Source organism: Rutidosis leptorrhynchoides, chromosome 4 (assembly GCF_046630445.1).
Source record: "Rutidosis leptorrhynchoides isolate AG116_Rl617_1_P2 chromosome 4, CSIRO_AGI_Rlap_v1, whole genome shotgun sequence".
Classification (NCBI taxonomy): domain Eukaryota; kingdom Viridiplantae; phylum Streptophyta; class Magnoliopsida; order Asterales; family Asteraceae; genus Rutidosis; species Rutidosis leptorrhynchoides.
The window spans coordinates 145,737,077-145,745,032 of NC_092336.1; the positions used below are offsets into that span (position 1 = coordinate 145,737,077).

The 7,956-nt window shown below is 33.0% G+C and overlaps 1 non-coding gene across 1 annotated transcript; it reads right to left on the reverse strand.

Annotated features, from left to right (window-relative positions):
* Positions 1-4,468: 4,468 nt before the first annotated feature.
* On the reverse strand, positions 4,469-4,575 carry LOC139846127 (small nucleolar RNA R71). The gene has a single exon (XR_011758867.1). It is a non-coding gene; the product is annotated as a small nucleolar RNA R71 (small nucleolar RNA).
* Between the last annotated feature and the right edge of the window lie 3,381 nt (positions 4,576-7,956).

A 7,956-nucleotide genomic window follows, 5' to 3' on the forward strand; every position in this document is an offset into this window, starting at 1 on the left:
ACAACTTAAGGGCTTCGGGGGTTGACGATACATATAAAGTTCATCGGGGTTGGAATTAGATTTCTCTATTTTTATGCCCTTTCCCTTATTATTTTCTTTTGCCTTTTTAAATTCAGTTGGGGTAATTTCTATAACATCATCGGAATTCTCGTCGGAATCCGATTCATCGGAGAATTGCTAATCCTCCCAATATTTTGCTTCCTTGGCGGAAACACCATTGACCATAATTAACCTTGGTCGGTTGGTTGAGGATTTTCTTTTACTTAACCGTTTTATTATTTCCCCCACCGGTTCTATTTCCTCCTCCGGTTCCTCCTCTTCTGGTTCTGATTCTTCTTCCGGTTCTAATTCTTCTTCCGGTTCTTCTTCGGGAATTTGTGAATCAGTCCAATATATATTCGACTCTTCGTTATTATTAGGTGAGTCAATGGGATTTGTGCTAGAGGTAGACATCTATCACACAATATCAAACATGTTAAGAGATTAATATATCACATAATATATACATGTTAATAATATATAGTTTCCAACAAAAATGTTAAGCAATCATTTTTAAAGAAAACACGGTCGAAGTCCAGACTCACTAATGCATCCTAACAAACTCGATAAGACACACTAATGCAAATTTTCTGGTTCTCTAAGACCAACGCTCGGATACCAACTGAAATGTCCCTTTCTTATTGATTAAAAACGTTCCATATTAATTGATTTCGTTGCGAGGTTTTGACCTCTATATGAGACGTTTTTCAAAGACTGCATTCATTTTTAAAACAAACCATAACCTTTATTTCATAAATAAAGGTTTAAAAAGCTTTACGTAGATTATCAAATAATGATAATCTAAAATATCCTGTTTACACACGACCATTACATAATGATTTACAATACAAATATGTTACATCGAAATCAGTTTCTTGAATGCAGTTTTTACACAATATCATACAAACATGGACTCCAAATCTTGTCCTTATTTTAGTATGCAACAGCGGAAGCTCTTAGTATTCACCTGAGAATAAACATGCTTTAAACGTCAACAAAAATGTTGGTGAGTTATAGGTTTAACCTATATATATCAAATCGTAACAATAGACCACAAGATTTCATATTTCAATACACATCTCATACATAGAGATAAAAATCATTCATATGGTGAACACTTGGTAACCGACATTAACAAGATGCATATATAAGAATATCCCCATCATTCCGGGACACCCTTCGGATATGATATAAATTTCGAAGTACTAAAGCATCCGGTACTTTGGATGGGGTTTGTTAGGCCTAATAGATCTATCTTTAGGATACGCGTCAATTAGGGTGTCTGTTCCCTAATTCTTAGATTATCAGACTTAATAAAAAGGGGCATATTCGATTTCGATAATTCAACCATAGAATGTAGTTTCACGTACTTGTGTCTATTTTGTAAATCATTTATAAAACCTGCATGTATTCTAATCCCAAAAATATAAGATTTTAAAAGTGGGACTATAACTCACTTTCACAGATTTTTACTTCGTCGGGAAGTAAGACTTGGCCACTGGTTGATTCACGAACCTATAACAATATATACATATATATCAAAGTATGTTCAAAATATATTTACAACATTTTTAATATATTTTGATGTTTTAAGTTTATTAAGTCAGCTGTCCTCGTTAGTAACCTACAACTAGTTGTCCACAGTTAGATGTACAGAAATAAATCGATAAATATTATCTTGAATCAATCCACGACCCAGTGTATAAGTATCTCAGTATTGATCACAACTCAAACTATATATATTTTGGAATCAACCTCAACCCTGTATAGCTAACTCTAACATTCACATATAGAGTGTCTATGGTTGTTCCGAAATATATATAGATGTGTCGACATGATAGGTCAAAACATTGTATACGTGTCTATGGTATCTCAAGATTACATAATATACAATACAAGTTGATTAAGTTATGGTTGGAATAGATTTGTTACCAATTTTCACGTAGCTAAAATGAGAAAAATTATCCAATCTTGTTTTACCCATAACTTCTTCATTTTAAATCCGTTTTGAGTGAATCAAATTGCTATGGTTTCATATTGATCTCTATTTTATGAATCTAAACATAAAATGTATAGGTTTATAGTCGGATAAATAAGTTACAAGTCGTTTTTGTAAAGGTAGTCATTTCAGTCGAAAGAACGACGTCTAGATGACCATTTTAGAAAACATACTTCCACTTTGAGTTTAACCATAATTTTTGGATATAGTTTCATGTTCATAATAAAAATCATTTTCTCAGAATAACAACTTTTAAATCAAAGTTTATCATAGTTTTTAATTAACTAACCCAAAACAGCCCGTGGTGTTACTACGGCGGCGTAAATCTGGTTTTACGGTGTTTTTCGTGTTTCCAGGTTTTAAATCATTAAGTTAGCATATAATATAGATATAGAACATGTGTTTAGTTGATTTTAAAAGTCAAGTTATAAAGATTAACTTTTATTTGCGAACAAGTTTAGAATTAACTAAACTATGTTCTAGTGATTACAAGTTTAAACCTTTGAATAAGATAGCTTTATATGTATGAATCGAATTATGTTATGAACATCATTAGTACCTCAAGTTCCTTGGATAAACCTACTAGAAATAAGAAAAATAGATCTAGCTTCAAAGGATCCTTGGATGGCTTGAAAGTTCTTGAAGCAGAATCATGACACGAAAACAATTTAAAGTAAGATTTCTACTCGAAATAAGATTGTTATAGTTATAGAAATTGAATTAAATTTGAATATGATTATTACCTTGTATTAGAAAGATAACCTACTGTAAGTAACAAAGGTTTCTTGATCTTGGATGATTACTTGGAATGGATTTTGAAAACTTGGAAGTAAACTTGCAATCTTGGAAGTATTCTTGATTTTATGAAACTAGAACTTTTGGAATTTATGAAGAACACTTAGAACTTGAAGATAGAACTTGAGAGAGATCAATTAGATGAAGAAAATTGAAGAATTAAAGTGTTTTTAGGTGTTTTTGGTCGTTGGTGTATGGATTAGATATAAAGGATATGTAATTTTGTTTTCATGTAAATAAGTCATGAATGATTACTCATATTTTTGTAATTTTATGAGATATTTCATGCTAGTTGCCAAATGATGGTTCCCACATGTGTTAGGTGACTCACATGGGCTGCTAAGATCTGATCATTGGAGTGTATATACCAATAGTACATACATCTAAAAGCTGTGTATTGTACGAGTACGAATACGGGTGCATACGAGTAGAATTGTTGATGAAACTGAACGAGGATGTAATTGTAAGCATTTTTGTTAAGTAGAAGTATTTTGATAAGTGTCTTGAAGTCTTTCAAAAGTGTATGAATATATATTAAAAAACTACATGTATATACATTTTAACTGAGTCGTTAAGTCATCGTTAGTCGTTACATGTAAGTGTTGTTTTGAAACCTTTAGGTTAACGATCTTGTTAAATGTTGTTAACCCAATGTTTATAATATCAAATGAGATTTTAAATTATTATATTATCATGATATTATGATGCATGAATATCTCTTAATATGATATATATACATTAAATGTCGTTACAACGATAATCGTTACATATATGTCTCGTTTCAAAATCATTAAGTTAGTAGTCTTGTTTTTACATATGTAGTTCATTGTTAATATACTTAATGATATGTTTACTTATCATAATATCATGTTAACTATATATGTATCCATATATATGTCATCATATAGTTTTTACAAGTTTTAACGTTCGTGAATCACCGGTCAACTTGGGTGGTCAATTGTCTATATAAAACCAATTTCAATTAATCAAGTGTTAACAAGTTTGATTGCTTAACATGTTAGAAACACTTAATCATGTAAATAACAATTTCATTTAATATATATATAAATATGGAAAAGTTCGGGTCACTACAGACCTCACAATTGAAAATCCGGAGGATATTCAAGGACAATTCAGAGATCCTGAACCACTAATTATTCCTCCTGAACCACAAATCATTCAACCGGAGATTGTAGAGGAAGAAACCATTAAATCAGAATCCTCTAGTGATTCAGATTCAACAAACTCAATCATGGAAAATCAAGAACCTTAAGTATGGAAGACCGAATGAGAGCCACATGCACTGGCCAAGGTCACGCCATTATTAAGCCAGATGTTAATGCGTCAGATTATGAAATCAAAGGACAAATCCTACACATGGTAACTAATCAATGGCAATTTAGTGGTACACCAAAAGAAGATCCAAACAAACATCTTCGAACCTTTAATAGGATTTGTACTCTATTTAAAATCAGAGAAGTTGGGGATGAACAGATCTATCTCATGTTATTTCCCTGGACTTTAAAGGGAGAAGCCAAAGATTGGTTAGAATCGTTATCTGAAGGGGCGATTGATACATGGGATGTTTTAGTTGAAAAATTTCTTAAAAGATTCTTTCCGGCATCTAAAGCCGTAAGACTTCAAGGAGAAATTGTTACGTTCGCGCAAAAGCTAAATGAAACATTATATGAGGCATGGACAAGATTCGGAAAGTCGTTGAGATAATGTCCTCAGCACGGTTTAGACACTTATCAAATAGTACAAACATTCTACCAAGGTATCGACATCGCCACACGAAAAGACATCGACACAGCAGCTGGTGGTTCCATTATGAAGAAAACCACAACTGAAGCTCACAAGATAATTGATAATACAGCCTCCCACTCGCATGAGTGGCACCAGGAAAAAGATATTTTTCGTTCATCTAAAGTGGCTAGAGCCGATTCTAGCCATGACTTTGATTTCGTTTCAGCAAAAATAGATGCTTTTGAGAGACAAATGGAAAAGATGAATAAAGATATTCACGCAATACGAATCAGTTGTGAGAAATGCGGTGGACCACACTTAATGAAAGATTGTCACATCGAGCAAACGATGGAACAACGAGAGAATGTTTCCTACATGAACCAAAGGCCGGGAAATAATTATCAAAATAATTATCAACCGCCAAGGCCAAACTTCAATCGAAATCAAAACATTCTTTACAATCCAAATGGACCCAACAATAACTCGTACAACCAACAAGGTCCAAATAACCAACCAACTCAAAATAACACTTTCAATCAACAAAGACCTGGCTTGTATAAACCACCACAACAAACCGAAGAGAAAAAGTCAAATCTGGAAGAAATGGTACAAAAGCTAATGGAATCTCAAACACAATTTATTACATCTCAAACCCAAACAAATGAGAGGTTTGATCAGTCATTAAGAACTCAACAAGCTTCCATTCCGAATCTAGAAAAACACATAGGTACTCTTGCTAGCTTGATGAGTAAGAGGGAACAAGGAAAGCTACCGAGTAATACTGAAGTAAATCCTCGGAATGAAAATGTTAATATGGTGTCAACAAATTCTGAAAAACTAGCACCAGAAGATGGGAAGGTTTTAGATGTGAGTAACAATGAAGAAGTTACAATACCACCACCACCCGAGTATGTAAAGCCAGTGGTGGTACCATACAGACCACCCATCCCGTTTCCAAAAAAGGAGTTGCGTATGAGCAAGTATTAGGTAATAAAGTTTGTGATACCTCTGGAAAGAAGAAGAAGAATAAGAAAGTGCAAGAAACAAAAACCATAAAAATAAACCCGGTGAAGACAGTTCCACCAAAAGTTCCACCAAGGTTGGGTGATCCGGGTGAATTTATTGTTCCTTGTCTACTTAGTGATTTTGTCATGTATGATGCACTAGTAGATTTAGGTGCAAGTGTGAGTGTTATGCCTCTTTCATTATATAAGAGATTAGGAGTAGGTGAGTTAAGTCCAACGGAAATGAGTGTTTGACTCTTTGATCAAACCATTAAACACTCAGTTGGAATTGCTGACAACCTACCCGTTCAAGTAGGTAATTTAACCTTTCTAGTCGAATTTATTGTCATTGACATAGAAGAGGACTCAAACATTCCTCTAATTTTAGATCGACCATTCTTAGCGTCTATCGGGGCGTTATTTGATGTAAGAGAGGGTAGAATGACACTTAGTAATGATGAAAAATCGATCACCTTTATGAGTCGAAAGTCTAAATCTCCACCAACCAAAACCGTTGAACCAACAAAAATGATTGGTAAGAACCATGTTGTTTTACCAACTCCAACGGTAGTGCTTAACAATAATAAAACGCCTAAGTGTGGGAAAAATGAAGTAACACCTAATGATGACCTGATAACAAAGAACCCCATTGTTGATACGGAATTAAATGACCCCGTTTTTAATAGTTCAATGAAGAAACTTATTAAACGGATTCGCGATGCTAGAACCAAGGGGAACTTTAAGTTATGTAACCGGTTAGTATCCAATCTATCACCTAAAGAAAAGGTGAAACTAGTTAAATTAGTGACTATTACACAGGAATCCGACCAATGGCTTAAAGCAAAAGTCACAGATATGCAAGTTGATTATGGTCCAAAAGAAATTGACAATGAAGTTAATTACAAATTCGACACCACAGCTACCTAAGTGTGGGGAGATTCAAATGTTCTAAAAAGAAAACGTTGTCTAGAGTTAGTTGTTTCGTTCTCGTGTAGTTCCTAGAATGGAATCCGATTGGTCTTTTCCACTAGCAGACACTAAAGAACTAGTTTTCTCTCTCCATTCTGAATTTTTGTTTTATAGGTTTTGTATGAAATTAATATGTTTTTTAAATTTAAGTTTTGTGTTAATTTAAAAAAATATATTAAAAAACCCGAAAATCTTTGTTTTTAAAACACTCGTTTTAAAACGACAAATTTTAATTATTCATTTAAATTGTTTTAATAAATAAGGTTTTATAAAAAAATATATATATTATATATATGTTTGTAGTTTATCTTATGTACAAAACAGGGTAAAACAGCGCACTTTCAAAGACTGACATTAAGTTGAGCAAAAGCTACTAATTTTAACGACAAGACGTAAAATATCAAATGTGATATAAAACAATATGTTTGCAAACTCGGTATTTTTAATCATTTTTCTACACTAATCACCCTCATGAATTTAAATTTTTACTGATTTCTTGCAAATGAGGGCATTGCAAGATCTCAAGTGTGGGGAAGGGTTATAAATTCTCTCGGGTTTACACTTAGTTTAATTGCCAAATTTTGTGAAAATTTGAAAAATTTTCAACAAAATGAATTCAAAATCATTTTTATACATATTTATGAACGATAAAACTAGGTTATAATACCGAAATTATTGTTACCTCGGAGAGAACATAAATGGAGAAACAACCCAAAACGCTTGAATTCATTTAAAATGGAATAAAGGAGAATAAAAAGGCAAAGAAAAGAATAAATAAATGCTAAGTGTGGGAAGAATTTACCAAGTTCTTCGAAACATATATCACATATTTGTACAATATTATTGCAAGTACTTTTGCTTTGGACTAAACTAATCAGTTTTACCCGATTTACTGTAATATATTTGAAAGAAAGATGGATCTACACGATGAATCAATTCTATCATTAAAAGGAAGTAAAGTCTTTCGAAAAAGACACGCGCTTCTTAATTTAGGTCAAGAAGTTGTCGTCCAGACCAGCTGTAGGTTGACGAAAAATATAGAAAAGTCATCTCTAAAATCAGCAGGAAATCCACGGACCTCAGCATCAAACAGGGTCGCCAAGTGGTCAGACTTATCCTAACCATGAGAGGATCTGTCTCATAAAATGGGGAGGGCGTCGTGCAAATTAGCTTGATAAGACTAATGAATCAGACCCCCAGAATGGATAATCTCTTTAAAGATTAAAAATCACCTTTTAAGCCTGATATTACTCAATCCTTGAGATTGACCTTAAAGATTCAGAATTACAAACTCATGGAATTCGATGATATCTAAACTCGAGCTTGAACGAGAAAATATTTTGATCAAATTAAAACCGATTTGTTTTCTGAAAACCTATTTTCAATGCGTTCATTACCATTGAA